Genomic DNA, 19,186 nt, shown 5'->3' with positions numbered 1-19,186 from the left:
CTGTTTAGTGAGCATTTTGTTTGTTTTTAATAATAGCCAATGCTGACAAGGGTGTGACAAAGCATTCATGTGGCTGGTGAGTGAGTAAATTGGTACAATCTTCTTGGAGACAATTTTTTCAAGAAATAATTAAGAGATTTGAACAAACTACAGCTACAAAATCGCTCATAGCAGGAATGCTTATAGTTGTTTTTTTTTTTTTAAATCCAGCTAAATGTAGCATAAAGGAATGGATAAATCAATACAATGATATACAGTGTATCTTTTTAAAATAAAATGAACGAATACTTAATTTCTTGAAAGATAATTTTAATGATTTATAGCTAAGTGAAAAGTAGATATTAAATAGTGATAAATTGGATACTATTTTTATTTTCTCTTAATGTATCTAACAAGGAAAATGTTAACCATGATTATCTCTGGGTGGTAGAATTACAAATGACTGTATCTTGTTTCTTGTTCTTTCTTTGACAGTGATAAGCATTATTTTCTATAACAATTAAAAAAAATTCAAAAACATGTTTTTTTAAATTGTGTCAACAGGTCCAACGGGTTTTTTAAAAATAAATATACATATTTATAATAATATAATTATAATCTATTTCCCCATAGATTATAATTAAATAAATATATTTTCCTCAAAGGAAAGTGAAAATTTTAATAGAAAAGAGCTCTGGATCAATCACTCTGATCATTTGGTTTTTCCCTTCAGTTACCCAAGTACTTACATTTGGTTTGGAAAGGAAATATTTCTTTAATTCTTTACATCCACCAAAGGAAGTAAAAATGGGTGTCCATTGAAAACATAATGATATTAAGGAATACATTCAAAAACATTATAGTGTCATAAACCTTCATTAACTTTCATTTTGTTCTCATTCTCTGGCTGTAGAATTACAAATTGAAAAGCAGTTGTTGGTTTAAAGTGGAAATTTATGAGTAATGGCGAGAGGACAGACTTCAGTGCCAGACTTCTCCAAATGGAATTCTGCCAAACCACCTCCTCTATGGTCCCTGCACCCAGGCTCTGGGATAGTAGGGAATGGCCTGTCACCTCATTCACACATGACAGGTTGATCTTTCAGGGAAACTGCTCTCTTCCCACTCTGGTGAGAGTGATCCTGGCTGTTGTGAGGTAGTTTGTGGCAAACCTCCCAACAATAACCTCAAGGCACCTCATTTCTGAGGAAGGCTCGAGAAGAACCCGGACCCAATGGCTGCAATGAAATCAGGCCTCGTGAAGGCTTAAGAACTTCTCCCTTTGAATTATCCTGAAGAAAACAAGGTATAGACCTGGGCAGAGATAGAGCTATAAGAATGTTTGTCTTTATACTAGTTTATAACAGTAAAATTTGGGAATCCACATAAATGTCCGGGAATCAGAGAAATTATATTATAGATGGATGATGAAACTGCCTGCAGCTGTTAAAATTAAAAATGGAGAAGAATATTTGATGATGCAGGACAATGCTCACACTGCAGTGTTAAGAGAAAAGAAAGACATGTTAAATATAGACCACACAATGTAATCCAGTCTTTATAAAATACGTTACACATAATGTTTAATGTATTACATACAAAATTGAAAATTTAAGCTAAAAACTTATGGATTTCCAGTTTTGTTTCCTTTTCTTTTATCATCTCTAATAAATCCATTAATAATAAGCTATTAGTGATTAAGTAATTATTAGTAAGGCTTTAATGGAAGAACATATGTTTTATTAGAAGCCAGGGCACAGTTCTACAGGTTCTGGTGACTTTTCAGGTATGAGTTTTGTAGGCACCTGGAAACACTTTCAAAGCATACATTTTGTTAGCTCAGCAATGAAAGGATGATACATCACTTGGGTCACATTACTCACTTCTGTTTATCTGAACTAAAGTTCTGGACCCTGTCTTTCTCTCCCACCTAATTGTTAGAGCAGATAAGACACCATTCACCTAAGGACATCTGTTTACAACACTGAAAAGATTAAATTAAACTAAAGATTACCCAGGCCCCAAGTAAGCACATCTATACACTCTTTTGTCCATATGTGCACTCTATTCCAGTTTGATATTCCATAAACCTATCATTTATAAATGGAGAAATGGTTGACCACATGACTCTCTGATGGAAAATCCATAAAGGCTAATCTTTCAGGATGCATGGCCAAGTTTTTCAGGCTTAAAAAGCCTTTGCTGCCTGCTCCCCCCCCCCCCACCACCACCAGAGCCTCAAGCCCCACTGTAGCTTTCCCATGTGCCCTGGGCCCAGCCATAGTGAGACTACGACAGCTAACACAACTGGAATCTTACGATGTACTGGACGTTGTTCTGATTCTGCCAGCAAACCTATAGGGTATTTTCTAGATGAAGAAACTGAGGCACAGAGAGTTTAAGTAATGTCATCATCCATATCTCCCATGATAATAAGCATTAGTTTATGAACCCAGGAAGCCTGCTCTCGCTCTTAACTGTGATACTACCACCCAGATAAATAGTTCACCAAAGAAGTCATTAGCTTCAATTAATCTCTGCCTTAGCCCAGCTCTTCCCTGTGTGAAGAGTCTTCCACTTAGCCAAATTCACACTCCTTTCAAATCACAGAGGCAATATATCTCCTTTGCAAAGTCTCCTCAATCATCTCAAGCAGACTAAAGGATTTTCCTCTATGCCCCCATGAGGACCTCGGTTATGGTTCTTAACACACTGCTGTGAGGCATATTTATTTACCTGCTTCTACCACCAATTTGCTAGCTCTTCAAAGCCAGGGTGTAAATCTCTGTTAATCTTTATACCTCCAGTGCCCCACATAGCATCTGACACATAAGAAGTTCTTAATAATTAACGTATGTATGAATGATTATGAGGAGTACTATACAGTTCTGCTTACCTAAAACTGAGGTCTTCAATGTCCCACCATGAGAGCCACCACCTGTCCCTTAGAGTTGGTGCTATGTAGGTGAACACTGGACTGGTAGCTAGGGGACAAGAGAAATGCTAACTGTGCTCCAAAAGTGCCATCTTTGATGGGCTCTTAAATGTTAAATGTGGACCTATCCTTGCAAAGGGAAGGGAGAATATCAAAAGAGCCTCTTAAGATACTATCAGGTATTAATTTTGGCTATTTGCCAGCTGTTTTGTTAGGAAAGAGGGCCCCTTTTGAGGTGGGAGACAGGGTGGCTAAGTCTGATAGAGAACTTGGGCTCAGGATGTGGCCAAAAAGGTACACACCTTGATGAAGCTATGTAGTCAGCAACCTAAAAATATACCCAGGTCTGTCTACTTTGGGCAGTTCACACTTCTCCTATCTCAGAAGATTCACCAAGACAGGCATGAAACTCATTGTCTATCCATTTCAATGTTCTTGGATAGTAAAACATTATTCTTGCTAGTTTCACTCACATAGAGACATATTTCTGTTTGAATCCTTCTTACTATCTGCACCATCTTTCTGCGGTGCCTGCATTTTTGTTAAGCTCTCTCAAATCTCTTTTGGAATAAACCTGGGAATAAATAAACACATAAGATGAAAATAAACATACCGTTGATTCACTTTAAGGGTCTGGTTTGAACTTTGCTTTGGGCTTCTAGGTTTATGTGTAACCACATATCTCGAGGAAGGTAGGATATCCTCACAGATACCAAAAACAAATGCTTTGAAAAGAAGTGTCAAAATCCCAGGAGCCTTTTATCCACTCATTTGGAGGAAAATAAAACCAATTTTACCTAAAATATTTCGTACAATCAAATTATACATATGGACGTTTGGCTATGTAGAGGTTCATTTGACCATCATGGAAAAATTTGGCTCATGTTATAGTGCTATTGCATTTTAAACTATGAGTTCTTTTTGAAGTTTTGAAAAGTTCTCATAGATATCTAGTGACTCCTTGTGGAGTATTCTCTCTTCATGTAACAATTCACTGAAAAGTTTAGAAATCATAGAACATTAAGATTGAAGGGGCCGTGGAAGCATTCAATGATAACTCCCGTCCAGGTGGGGCGCTATCTAGCAATAACCATGAAAAAGGGTTGAACATCTCTGGTAACAAGAAGACATCTTTTGGATTATGGCCTCCTTTCCTCTATAATGGTGAAACAGATTTACAAACCAGGTTGCAATTTTCTTGGGATTTTGCCACAGAGGTAGCTATTTCAATAGGACTCATTATGAAAACCAAAAAGGGAAAGAGGGGAATCAAACATTGGCTACAACCTGTGATTTTCATTGGAATTATGTTGGGAAACTGAATCCTCAAGACGGTTGGTCTCACTTAGTGGTCAAATAAACAATGTTCCAAGTGCAATGAGGTGTCTCTTAAAAAACAGAAATCTCACTTATTCTGAAATTTCACCATTACTTTATATTTTTGGGTTTTTAAAATAATATCCGACCATCTTGATAGTAAGAATTTGTCATTTGGGTCTCAATACCTAGTGTCTTGCCATGAAACTACACTACTTGTCTTTTGTGGAACAACTTTCTCCTACATTGTGTGTAGTCTATGTGGGATGGTAAAATTAGTTGCCAACTGACTACTTTTGAAGCCTCAGGATAGTCAGGTGGTTATCAGACCCAACCATCCAGTTTCCCCCCAAGACACAGAATCTGAGGTAAGTAAGCAAGAACCCAAAAGGCCCATTTGAGACTACTATTGCAGCATTGGTGCCCTACCGGAATATCTCAGTTGTGAGGCACCTCCTCACCGTATAATGCTATCTTGGGTCTTGACATGTTCCAAGTCTGGTTCTGGCATCCCTAATATCCTTCTAATACAGTCTCCTTTTTTAAAAAGTCAGCCAGATTCTAAAATTGATTGTGATGATGGTTGCACAATTCTGTGCATATACTAGAAAACATTTAATTATGTACTTTCATGGTTATTTGGTACATGAATTAGATCTCAATAAAGCTTTTATTTCTCCCATCCCCAAACAAAAATAGTTAGCTACAGCTGGTTTCCATTGCTTGAAACATAGCAAGATCTAACTCATATAATCTTCCTGTCAAAATGCATATATCTAAGCTGTAAAGGATTACACATTTTCAATTCTCTTTAACGTTGAGTTTACCAAGAAAAAGTAATGGCCACTAGTTTTGATAGGAGTTGATTAAGTCTTGCAAATACAGTGCTATTTTAAGAGGACAGGCAACAATAAAGCACCACATGGGTGAGATTTTAGATGTTCAGACCAGCACGGGACATTAAATAGTAGGAAGGTTAGAGGCAGAGGTGTGGAATGTGTAATGGTCATCCATAGAAGAGGTAAGTTTTTCTGCCACTGGTCATAAATCTGAATTTATCTGAAGTCATAAACCTAGCACTAAGTTTATTATTCCTGTCCTGCAAATCATTTGTTATCCACCCCATTAGTTCTTTTTAAAAAATATTTATTTATTTTGAGAAAGAGGGAGAGAGAACATAAGCAGGGGAGGGCCAGAGAGAGGGAGAGACAGAATCCCAAGCAGGTTCCATGCTGTCAGCACAGACCCCAATGTGGGGCTCAAACTGATGAATCATGAGATCGTGACCTGGGCCGAAATTAAGAATTAGCACATAACCAACTGAGTCACTCAGGCACCCCCCCACATTACTTCTAATAACAAGTGTAATAAACCAAAGTCCAGATCCAGCAAAATCAGCAAAAGTAGGCCAAGACCAAGACATATTTTAATTAAATATGCAAAATACAGTGCTAAAGAAAAAATCTTAAAGGCAGCAAGACAAAAGAAGTCACTAACTCATAAGGGAAAATTCACAAAGCTAGCTGGAGATTTTTCGATAGAAACTTGGCAAGCCAGAGGGCATGGAATGATATATTCAAAGTGCTGAATGGGAAAAATCTGCAACCAAGAATACTCTATCCAGCAAGGCTATCATTCAGAATAGAAAAAGATAAAGACTTTTCCAGTTAAACAAAACCCAAGGGAGTTTGTGACCACTAAACCAGCCCTGCAAGAAATATTGAAGGGAACTCTTTGAGTAGAAAAGAGAGATCAAAAGTGACAATATAAAAACAGGAAACACAAAAACAGTAAAATGAATATATCTCTAAAAATCACTCAAGGTACTCACACCAAAAAAGGACACAAAATATAATAATTTATACATAAAATGTGGGTAAGGAAAGGAGAAAAGAATGGGTTCAAACTTGAATGGCCAGCAACTTAATAGAGACTGTTACTTGTAGCAGATATTATATACTAACATAATGGGAACCATTTATCAAAACCCACTAATAAACATGCAAAGAATAAAGAGAAAAAATCTAAATATATCACTAAATAAAATCAGCAAAACTTTAAAGAAAGACAAAAAAATGATCAAAGAAAATCTCCAGAAACAACCACAAAATAAATAATAAAACAGCAATAAATACAAATCTATCAATAATTACTTTGAATGTAAGTGGACTAAATGCTCCAATCAAAAGACATACAGTGTCAGAATGAATTAAAAAAAAAAAAAAAACTAAGACCCATTTATATGCTGCCTAGAAGAGACTCATTTTAGACTAAAGACACCTACAGATTGAAAATGAGGGGGTCGATGAGGTGCCTGGGTGGCTCAGTCGGTTAAGCATCTGACTTTTGATTTTGGCTCAGGTCATGATCTCATTGTTTGTGGGTTCAAGCCACATTTTAGGCTCTGTGCTGACAGTGCAGAGCCTGCTTGCAATTCTCTCTCCCTCTTCCTGCCCCCCCCCTCAGCTAAATAAACATTTTAAAAAAAGAAAATGAGGGGATGGAGAAACATCTATCATGAAAAATCGATGTCAAAAAAACGCTGGAGTAGCAATACATATATTGGACAAACTAAACTTAAAAACAAGGACTATAACAACAGAAAAAGAGGGGCACTATATAATCATAAAGGGGATGATCCAATAAGAAGATATAACAGCCATAAATATTTATGCATGCAAATATATAAAACAATTAATAACAAACAAAAAAAGAACTAATTGATATACAATAATAGTATGAGAATTTAACACCCCACTTACATCATTGGACAGATCATCTAAACAGAAAATATATAAGAAAACAATGGCTTTGAATGACAGATTTGACCAAATAGACCTCACAGATACATTTAGAACATTTCATTCTAAAAGAGCAGAATACACATTCTTTTCAAATACACGTGGAACATTCTCCAGAGTCACATATTAAGTCACAAAACAGACCTCAACAAATACAAAAGGATTGAAATCAGACCATGCACCTTTTCTGACCACAATGGTATAAAATAAGAAGGCAACCACAAGAAAAAATCTGGAAAGACCACAAATACATGGATGTTAAACAACATACTACTACACAATGAATGGGCCAACCAGGAAATCAAAGAAGAAATTAAAAAAAAATTACATGTGAACAACTAAAAATGAAAACACAATGTCTAAAGCCTTTGGGATGCAGCAAAAGTGGCTCAAAGAGGGAAGTATATAGCAATACAGGTCTATCTCAAGAAGCAAGAAAAATCTTAAATACACAATTTAACCTGACACCTAAAGGAAAAAGAAAAGGAACAACAAAACAAAGGCTAAAGCTAGCAAAAGGAAGGAATTAATAAATATTAGAACAGAAATATATGATATAGAAACTAAAAAGAAATGCAACAGAAGAGATCAATGAAACTAGGAGCTTGTTCTTTGAAAAAATAATCAAGTTGATAAACCTCTAGCCAGACTTATTAAAAAGAAAAGAGAAAGGACTCAAATAAACAAAATCACAAATGAGAGAGGAGAAATAACAACTGGTTCCACAGAAATACAAACAGTTTGATTATGAAAAACTGTATGTGAACAAATTGGACAACCTGGAAAAAATGGATAAATTCCTACAAACATATGAGCTACCACAACTGAAACAGGAAGAAATAGAAAACTTGAACACACAGATAACCAGCAAAGAAATGGAATCAGTAATCAAAAAACTCCCAGCAGTGGCACCTGGGTGACTCAGTCGGTTAAGTGTTCGACTTCAGCTTAGGACATGATCTCACAGCTCGTGAGTTTGAGCCCCACGTCAGGCTCTGTACTGACAGCTCAAAGCCTGGAGCCTGCCTAGGACTCTGTGTCTCCCTCTCTCTCTGCCCCTCCCCTGCTCATGCTTTATCTCTCTCTCTCTCTCAAAAATAAACACTAAAAAAAACAAAAACAAACAAACAAAAAAACTCCAACAAACAAAAGTCCAGGACCAGATGGATTCATAGGCTAATTTTGCCAAACATTTAAACAAGCGATAATATCTATTCTTCTCAAACTATTCCAGAAAATAGAAAAGGAAGGAAAACTTCCAATTTCATTCTATGTGGTCAGCATTACACTGATACCAAAACCAGATAAAGACACTGCTAATTAAGAGAACTACAGGCTGATATCTCTGGTAAGCATGGATTCAAAAACTCTCGATAGAATACTAGCAAACCAAATCCAACAATATATTGAAAAAAATTATTCACCACAATCAAGTGAGGTTTATTCCTGGGTTGCAAGGGTGTTTTGATAGTCACAAATCAATCAACGTGATACATCTCATTAATAAAAGAAAGGATAAGGACCATCTGATCATTTCAATAGATGCAGAAAAAACATTTGATGAAGTACAACATCCATTCGTGATAAAAACTCTCAAAAAAGTAGATTTAGAGGGAACATGCCTCAACATTGTAAAGGCCATATATGAAAAACCCACAACTCATATCCTAAATGGGGAAAAATGAGACCTTTTGCTCTATGCTCAGGAATAAGACAGGGATGTCCATTCTCACCACTTTTATTCAACATAGTATTGAATGCTCTAGCCACAGCAATCAGACAACTAAAAGAAATAAGAGGCCTCCAAATCTGCAAGGAAGAAGCAAAACCCTCACTATCTGCAGATGACATGATACTATATATAGAAAACCAAAAATACTCCCCACACACAAAAATACTAGAACTGATTAATGAATTCAGTAAAGCTGCAGGATACAAAATCAATATACAGAAATCTGTTGCATTTCTATACACTAATAATGAATCAGCAGAAAGAGAAATTAAGGAATCAATCTCATTTACAGTTGCACTAAAAACAATGAAAGATACCTAGGAATAAGCCTGAACAGCGAGGGGAAAGACCTGTACTCTGAAAACTATGAAATACTAATGAAAGAAATTGAAGATGACACAAACACATGGAAAAACATTCCATACTCATGAATTGGAAGAAAAAAATATTACTAAAATATCTATACTAACCAAAGCAATCTACAGATTTAATGCAATCCCTATCAAAATACCAATAGCATTTTTCAGAGAACTAGAGAAAACAATCCTAAAATTTTTAATGAGCCACAAAAGACCCTGAATAGCCAGAGCAACTTTGAAAAAGAAAAAGGAAAAAAAAAAAGGAAAGCTTGAGGCATCACAATTCCAGACTTATATTACTAAGTTGCAATAATCAATACAGTATGGCATTGGCACGAAAATAGACACATAGATCCCTGGAACAGAACAGAAAAGTTAAAAATGAACCCATAGCTCTAATGTCAGTCAATCTTTGACAAAGCAGGATAGAATATGCAATGGGAAAGAGACAGTCTCTTCAAGAAACAGTGTTGGGAAAACTGGACAGCAACATGCAAAAGAATGAAACTGGACCACTTTCTTACACCATATACACAAATAAGCTCAAAATGGATTGAAGACCTAATTATGAGACCTGAAACCATAAAAATCCTAGGAGAAAACACAGGTGGTAACTTCTTTGACATCAGCCATAGCAACTTCTTTTTGATAGGTCCCGAGTCAAGGGAAATAAAATAAAAAATAAACTTTTCAGACTACATCAAATTATAAAGTTTCTGGGTGCATGGGTGGATCAGTTGGTTGAGTATCCAACTTAAACTCAGGTCATGATCTCATGGTTCTTGAGTTCGAGTCCAATGTTGGGCTCTGTGCTGACAGCTCAGAGCCTGGAGCCTGCTTTGGATTCTGTGTCTCCCTCTCTTTCTCTGCCCCTCCCCTGTTCGTGCTCTGCCTCTCTCTCAAAAAATAAATAAACATTAAAAAATATTTTTAAATAAATAAATAATAAGCTTCTGCATAGCAAAGGAAACAATAAACAAAACTAGAAGGCAACCTTCTAAATGGGAGAAGATATTTGCAAATTACATGTCTAATGAAGGGTTAGTATCCAAAAAAATATAAAGAACTTATAAAACTCAACATCCAAAAAACCAAATAATCCAATTAAAAAATGGGCAGAAGGGGCGCCTGGGTGGCTCAGTCGGTTAAGCGTCCGACTTCGGCTCAGGTCATGATCTCACGGTCTGTGAGTTCGAGCCCCGCGTCGGGCTCTGTGCTGACAGCTCAGAGCCTGGAGCCCATTTCAGATTCTGTGTCTCCCTCTCTCTCTGCCCCTCCCCTGTTCATGCTCTGTCTCTCTCTGTCTCAAAAATAAATAAACATTAAAAAAAATTAAAAAAATAAAAAATGGGCAGAAGACATGAATAGACATTTTTCCAAAGAACACATACAAATGGCCAACAGACACATGAAAAGATGCACAATATTGCACATAATCAGGGGAATGTAAATCAAAACTACAATAAGATATCACCTCACACCTGTCAGAATGGCTAAAATCAACAACACAAGAAACAACACGTGTTGGCAAGGATATGGAGAAAGGGGAACCCTTATGCGCTGTTGGTGGGAGTGCAAACTGGTGCAGCCACTCTAGAAAACAATAAGGAAGTTCCTCAAAAAGTTAAAAATAGAACTCTATGGTCCAGCAATTACACTACTAGATATTTACCCAAAGAATACAAAGGTACAAATTCAGAGGAATACATGCACCCTGATGTTTATAGTAGCATTATCTGCAATACACAAATTATGGAAAGAGTTTAAGTGTCCATCAATTGATGAATGGATAAAGAAGATGTCGGGGCACCTGGGTGGCTCAGTGGTTAAGCATCTGACTTCAGCTCAGGTCATGATCTGGCGGTTCATGGGTTCGAAGCCCATGTTGGGCTCTGTGCTGACAGCTCAGAGGCTGGAGCCTGCTTCCGATTCTGTGTCTCCCTCTCTCTCTGCCCCTCCCCCACTCATGCTCAGCCTCTCTATCAATAAAGGAATAAACGTTAAAAAAATTTAGAAGATGTGTTACATATACATAGTGGAGTATTACTTAGCCATGAAAAAGAACGAGATCTTGCCATTTGCAACAATGTGGGTTGAACTAAAGAGCATTATGAAATAAGTCTGTTAGAGAAAGATAAATACTGTATGATTTCACTCCTATGTGAAATTTAAGAAACAAAACAAATAAATAAATGGAAAAAAAAGAATATAGAGAAAGGCAAACCAAGAAACAGACTCTTAACTATAGGGAACAAACTGATGGTTACCAGAGGCAGGTGGGTGGAAGGATTAAATAGGTGATGAGGATTAGGGAGTGCGCTTGTGGTGAATCCCTGGTGATGTATGGAAGTGTTGAATCATTACATTGTACACCTGAAACTAACATTACACTGCATATTACTAACTGGAATTTAAATTTAAAAATTTAGAAAATAAAGTGAAAACTAAGAAAATTACAAAATAGATATGCACACGGTATGGAGTGTTTTCTTCCTTCTCACCTGCCAATGTGGTGTTCAGGTGCTTCATTGAGGTTGGCTGGTACATAGAGTGACCTACGTCTCCTTTGGGCCTCATTCTGGGGAAGCGGGCTTGGACTGTAGATGTTATTGATCAGAACAAGGCTTTGGTTGCTGGACCCTGCACTCAGCTAAGGATACAGGCTATGCCTTTCAAATCCATGCAGCTCACTGACTTCATCCTCAAGTTCCCACACACGACCCAGCAGAAGTATGTCCAACACACCTGGTGGAAGGCAGGTATCAGTATAAAACGGGCAGCCACAAGATGCACCAAGTAGATTAAAACCAGAGAAAGAAAAGCCAAGTTGACAGATTTTGATTGTTATAAAGTCATGAAGGCAAAGAGAGTGGGGAATAGAATAACCAAGCTTGATGTTAGGAAGCTGCAAAAAGCAGCTCTCCTGAAAGTTTCTCCCCCCAAAAAGCACCTGCTGCTAAGGATGTAACTGCAGCCGCTGTTGCAAAGTTTCCAGCAAAAAAGATGGCCAGTATCCAGGTGCCTGGGTGGCTCAGTCAGTTAAGCCTCCATCTCTTGATTTTGGCTCAGGTGATGATGTCATGGTTCATGAGATCAAGTCCCGTGTCAGGCTCCATGCTGACAGTGTGGAGCCTGCTTGGGGTTCTCACTCTCCCTTTCTCACTGCCCCTCCCCTACTGGTATGCACCCTCTCTTTCTTCCTCTCTCAAAATAAATAAATAAACATTAAAAAAAAAGATGGCAACTGCGGGCAAGAAGGCTCCACCCCAGAAGGTTCCTGCCCAGAGAGCTGCAGGCCAGAATGCAATGCCTCCAAAGGCTCAGAAGGGTCCAAAAGCTCCAGTCCAGAAAGCATGTGCTCTGAAGGCATCTGGCAAGAAAACACAAAAGCATATGAGGCTATTTTAAATAAGTAATAAAGGTTCTTTTGGACACGCAAAAAAAAAAAACCTGACAAAATTACAAAATTAAAAAAAGTGCAGTATTTGAAGATAAAAGACTCACATGTAAACAATGCATAATTCACAATTAAGACACACTGCAAACCTTAGGGTAAAATCTGTTTTATTTTACTTACAATTCATAACAGCCTTGTATTTCAACTTCGAACAATTTAGTGGTTTTCTCAAGGTTACAGAGCCAACAAATAAATGAAATGAAATTCAAACGCAGATCCTCTGATTCCAAAGGCCATGCTTTCTCTTCACGTAGCATATAATGCCTGCTCTTTCAGCATTCTGAGATGAAAGCTCTCAATCAAAACTGAAGCAAGAAGAAATATAGATTCAGCCATACTAATAAAATGTTAACTTTCTATTAGATCAACATGGTGAGGGACATTTTTTACATTTTCACACACACGTGTATGTGCACACCCCCCCTAAGGAGCACCACATTTTCTAGGAATATTAGAATTATTTAATCTGTTCTTAACTTACTTCTTAGACTCACCTCTTCTTCTCTGCACCCCAATACACTCCAAATACCGTGAATTATTTATATGCCATGTTTATTGAAGTTTACATATACTTTTCTCTCTGCTCAAAATACCCTTCCTCGGGTGCCCCAATTTTTGCCTAATCATTTCAAGGAAAATGGCTCAGTTCAACCTTCTCTTAATTAGACCCTAACAGTGAATGATTTCAACATTTCCTGTCTTACAGACTTCTGTAGTATCCTGTGTCTACCTCTGACACAGGGCATTTCAATCTGTATTACATTGGCGACTTACTTTTTTCGACCACTACAGGGCACATTACTTGTGTCTAAAAACTGTATCTATTTGTCTTCAACTTTCAGTCCCTACCCAGTTCCTGGAAAATATGAAGTACCCAATCAATGCCTATTGATGAGTAAAACCATTGATCATTCAAGAGTTTGGAAAACTAAAACTTTTTTCCTGAAATCTAATAAATCCAGTTCAGTGTATGGGAGGATGTTCTGGTTAAACAAATAATTTGCTTGAAAGATTCTCTATAGCATAAATATTAGCAAAGAACCATGATATTATGAGATATATGAAAGCCCTGCTAAACATAATTTACTTTTTTTTAATGAAATTTTGGATATTATTATGCTTCAACATCATTTAATAAAGAGATCTGGTTAGTGTGTCAAATACCAAGGAACTTACTATATAGTGGTGTCACTGTTGTTGTTCCAAATATTAATCCAACAGTATTTCTTTTTTTTTAATATTTTAATGTTTTTTTATTTATTTTAATTAAAAAAAAATTTTTTTAACATTTATTCCTTTTTGAGAGACAGAGCATGAGTGTGGGAGGGGCAGAGAGAGAGGAAGACATGGAATCTGCAGCAGGCTCTAGGCTGAGCTGTCAGCACAGAGCCCAATGCGGGGCTCCAACTCATGGACTGCGAGATCGCGAGATTGTGACATCATGACCTGAACCCAAGCTGGATGCTCAACCGACTGAGCCTCCCAGACCCCCCTGTTTTAATTTTTTTTAATGTTTATTTATTTTTGATAGAGACAGAGCGTGAGGGGGGAGGAGCAGAGAGAGAGGGAGACACAGAATCTGAAGCAGGCTCTAGGCTCTGAGATTCCAGCACAGAGCCGGATGCAGGGCTAGAGCTCACAACTGTGAGATCATGACCTGAGCTGAAGTTGGACACTTAACCGACTGAGCCACCCAGGCACCCCAATCCAACAGTATTTCTAAAAAGCTTATTTTGTGGGCACCTGGTTGGCTCAGTCAGTTAAGCATCCAGCTTCAGCTCAGGTCATGATCTTGCAGTCAGTGAGTTCGAGCCCCATGTCGGGCTCTGTGCTGACAGCTCAGAGCCTGGAGCCTGCTCTGGACTCTGCGTCTCCCTCTCTCTCTCTCTGCCCCTCCCTTGCTCACACTCTGTTTCTCTCTCTGTCTCACAAAAATAAATACATATTTAAAAATTTTTAAATAAAAACTTATTTTGGAAGCAACTGTAGAGACTATATTCAGTAATTTTCGGGATATCTTATTAATCTTCTGATACTGTCACACTGATGCACTGACCTTGAAAAGTATGTCACTAATATTAAATTTGTCCTGGGCAAGAACTCATGCTTGAAGGAGGCCAAGCCAATGATCTCCTGCCTATGTATTCTTCCCAATTTACCTGTCCTATTTTTATCATCCATGTCCCATTCTTGGCTTGATATCCTGACCTGATATCCTATCTTGCCTTCTCATATTATATAACCTTTTAGACTCTGTCCCTCATTTAGGACTACAGTGACCAGGATGTTATGGGCTGGAGAACCTCCTTAATTTTTACCATTCCCCATTGCCTATGGTGGGGACTCTACTCCAGCTCCCAGTGGACTTTTCTTTTCCTGGGCTACTCCCCAGCATCCTCCAGGGAGAATGGCAGGGTAGAGGGATTATACAGGCAAAATTTTGACAAGTTTGTTATTCCTCCTTCTGATCAAAAATATATGACCAGACATTTATGATTGGGACCCAGTGGACATTTGAATTAACGGTGAATTTTGTTTGGGGGAGAAACTTTTCTCAGCATTTCCTGAATTCTGATCCTTACTTTGAACTTTGAACTGTGCATGGGCACAGACAAGACAGTTCTTTTTCATGTCTTAACATCACTGTCTGTAAAATTGACTATAAGAACAGCTATCTACTTAAAAAGTGGATACCTAGATCAACTTTTGTTTGTGAAGAGTCACACTAGAATTGAAAAGGCCCCCATTTGCTTAAAATGATGGTTTTCTCCTGTTTCATTTGAGTGAATACCAGGAAATCTTGATGGGATTTTAGTGTGTCATGTGCATATGTGTCTAATGCACAGAATGTTTATATATTAAATTATGTCATATGAACTAGATATAATTTTTAATATAAAATATGACTTTATTAGATGTCTGCCATAAAGTCACAACCATGGTTGTCCTAAGGTTGGGAATGTGGGCAGACAAGCAGTCTAAGCAAGCATGAATTTCCATTTCTCAGTTTTCCTACGGGCTTGTTCCTCAATCATTCCTTTCTTTAAAGACAAGCTGTAGAAAGTATCAACTATCAAGAAATATATATGGAAGAAATTTTAAAATTCGAGCCAACTCTTGTCTCAGAAAATTGCTGCTCACTTTGGAAACAGAATGCTCCAGCTTAGTTCAAGGAGCTCCTGATCTCCATACCAGCGTCGTTTCAAAACCTCTGTGCTCACATTCTCAAGACCAGCCTCTAAAGCAACTGTTCCCCCTATATTTTTCCTTAAAATGAACTGCAAGTTAAAATAGGGTGGTTTTACTCAAATGGGGATTGAGATGCTAATATTTCCAAAGAAAATGAATCCAGAGTTTAGCATAAATATATAAAATGTACATTTCTCATTTCTAATAATTTTTTACATTCCACGTAGAACATTCACACTGCACTCATTCATGGACTCAGTGCCTAATTTGAAACATATTTTCCATTGGAGAGATGATTTTATATGGAAAAGGAAATAACTCCTGTGGTCCCTCTGTGTATATTGAAAAAGAAGTCTGGAGCCATTATATAGTTTATGCTTAAGTTTTGATTAAAAGATACCATGAAAATCCCATGAGAGTGCAGTCCAAGGTAGAGGATTTGATTTGAGCATATTGAAAAAAGATTGGGTGCCCAAATACCAGTTTTAAGTATCTTTTCTTACTGAACTATATAATAAACAATCCACATGAATGTAAAAACCAGCAACTTCCTGAATCATGGTCACATCTGTTTTCCAGTCAAACTTAAATCCCCTATCTCTAAATTTAGTGAATAATTCATTTTAGATCTGGAAGAGAAGTTAGTCCAACTCCCTCATATTACAGATGAGGAAATTGAGGCACAGAGAGATTTCTCCTCCATAACCCCTACTAATCCTTCCAGTCTCAGCCTAAGTCATTCCTTGGGGAAGCTTTCTCTGATTCCTGCCACCACCAAAAATGATGCCTCCTTGATATAGACTTACAAATTCCTCTGTATTTTTTCTTCATACTGTTTAACATAACTTATAAGCATGCAGCTGCTGTTGTTGTTTTAATGTTTATTTAGTTATTTTGAGAGAGAGAGAGAGAGACAGAGACAGAGAGCAGGGGAGGAGCAGAGAGAGAGGGAGTGAGAGAATACCAAGCAGGTTTCAGGCTGTCAGCACGGAGACCCACATGGGGCTTGATCCCACGAACTGTGAGACGATGACCTGAGCTGAAATTAAGAGTTGGAGGCTTAACTGACTGAGCCACCCAGGCGCCCCATTATGCACTTGTTTTTTGTGATGTTTTGGTTTAAAATCTGTTGTCACAAGGGAAAGCTCCATGAGGCTCCACACTGACTAGCACATGCCAGGCACAGAGAGGGTGCCCAGTAAGTATTTAATAAACCAGTGTTTAAGTGACATGCAATGACACAAACATATGTGTCACTTCATTTATAAAATGAGAGGATACACTAGATGGTCTTGAAAATTTATACCATCTAGAATAAAATTTATGAATGCTCAGTTAGATCTGATGGTCTTTCTGCTCGGCCACAAATGTCAGAGAAGACAAGTCTTGTTGCTATTTCTGTTTCTCCATTTCCTGTTTGTGTAACTTTGGACAAATTATTCTCTACATTGAAGCTCAATTTCTTTAATAGAAAAAAATAATAAAAATCTCTCTTCCAACTGATTTATTTTTTAAATTTTATTTAAAAATTTTTAAGTTCATTATTTTAGAGAGAAAGCATGAGCAGAGGAGGATCGGAGAGAGAGGAGGGAGCAAGAACCCAAGCAGGCTCCCCACCGACAGCGTGGAACCTGAGGTAGGGCCCAATCCCATGAACCGTGAGATCATGACCTGAGCCGAAATCAAGAGTCAGGTGCTTTAACTGACTGAGCCTCCCAGGCGCCCCTAAATGTATTCTTTAATTATGGTAATATGTATAAACACAGAATTTATCATTTTAACCATTTTTTCTAAATATTTATTTTTGAGAAAGAGAGTGAGTGGGAGAAGGGCGGGGGGGGGGTTGGATAGAGGATGTAAAACAGACACTGCGCTGACAGCAGACAGCCTGGTGCAGGACTCAAACCCACTGACTGTGAGATCATGACCTGAGCCAAAGTCAGACACTCAACCAGCTCAGCCACCTAGGTACTCCACCATTTTGATCATTTTTAAGTGTACAGTTCAGTGTCATTGAGTATATTCATGTTGTTGTACGACAATCACCACCATCCATCTTTGGAAACGTTTTCATCTTCTCAAGGCATTTACTTTTGTACTCCCGCTTGACCAATCCTTCCCTTTTTCTCAGACCTCCAATCCATTTACCTTTTCTCACCATCCGTCACTTGAATTATCTGTTACTATGTAACAGGCCATTTATTGGGCTCACAATTCTGCGAGGTGGTTCTTCTGATCGAGTCTGGGCTCAAATGATCTTGTTTCTGAGTTTGGTTCAATTGGTTAGTTGACTGGGGCTTGGCTGGTCTTGGATGGCCTTACTCATATGTCTAGCCATAGGTTGGTTGTTGGCAGGTGTGACAAGAATGACTAAATCATGTAATTTCATCCTCCCAGTAGAAAAATTATTCATATTGTGGTGATGGCAGTATCCCAATAGCACCAATAAGTCAAGACCCAGTGCTCCAATGCTTTTCAAGTGTGGAGCCATTATCAGTGTGGAGGAGACCACAAAAGGGCATGGATGCAGGGAGGCCTGGACAAATTGGGGGACATTATTACAAAAACATATCACACCCTTGTTAACAAATTGGATTCCACGTCTACCACTACCTTCATTTCTACACCTTATCAACTCTCTTCCTAATTCTCCCTCCAAAACACTCAATTGGAAAAAAATCAAAACTGTGGTCAGAGCTAACAATCTGCCTATCCTGTCCTATATTGGAGTAATTTATATTACTGAAGAATATCATCCAAACAGGCTAGATGCATTCACTTGTAATTCATGACTACAAATCCCATCTGGGCACTGAGTATTACTTATTACTCCCACATTATTTTTCTGATTAATTCATTTTGATATTGTCCTAGAGATAATCTTACTTCCTAGTATCCAGCACATAAATACACACATGGAGAAAGAGAGAGAATCAGAGAATCACAAGGGTGTTTCCTTCTCTTGCTGACAACAACTCTCCTGCAGCTGATAGCACAGTCTTTGCCTTCCTTCTAGATAGATGCCTTTCAAATCCTTTTCTTCAGGCTTAATCTACTTCTTGTGCTTCCTCCTCATATACCCAGCTGCGTCCTGTCATCTCACTTAGATGTCTGCTAGGCAGCTCGAACACAACATGCCCAAACAGAACATTTGATTCTGTTTGTTTCTTCACCCTCATCCTGCAGCACACAAACCTCGTCTCTCTCTCCCAGTTTTCCTCCATTTCTAATGGCACTTAATGTTGCTCAAGCCCGTAAGTGGGAGTCACTCTTGTTTCCTCTTTCTTGCTAGCCCTCCTCATCAATCCATTAGCAAGTCTTGTCAGATATCAAAAATCTATTTCAAATGCACATGCTTTTTCAGATCTCTGCTTCCACTACCCTTGCCAGGCTACCATCACCCCTCATCACCTGCAA

At 38.0% G+C, this 19,186-nt stretch overlaps 1 pseudogene; it reads left to right on the top strand.

The window, feature by feature from the left end:
• Positions 1-942: 942 nt before the first annotated feature.
• Positions 943-12,531, top strand: LOC124505997 (60S ribosomal protein L14-like; annotated as a pseudogene).
• Positions 12,532-19,186: the final 6,655 nt, after the last annotated feature.

This window comes from Lynx rufus, unplaced genomic scaffold (genome assembly GCF_022079265.1).
Source record: "Lynx rufus isolate CCGP_SWC_20201006 ecotype Redwood Valley unplaced genomic scaffold, mLynRuf1.p SCAF_9, whole genome shotgun sequence".
Taxonomy (NCBI): domain Eukaryota; kingdom Metazoa; phylum Chordata; class Mammalia; order Carnivora; family Felidae; genus Lynx; species Lynx rufus.
Note: the sequence above shows the minus strand (reverse complement) of the source record. Positions and strands in the feature narration are given on the sequence as shown.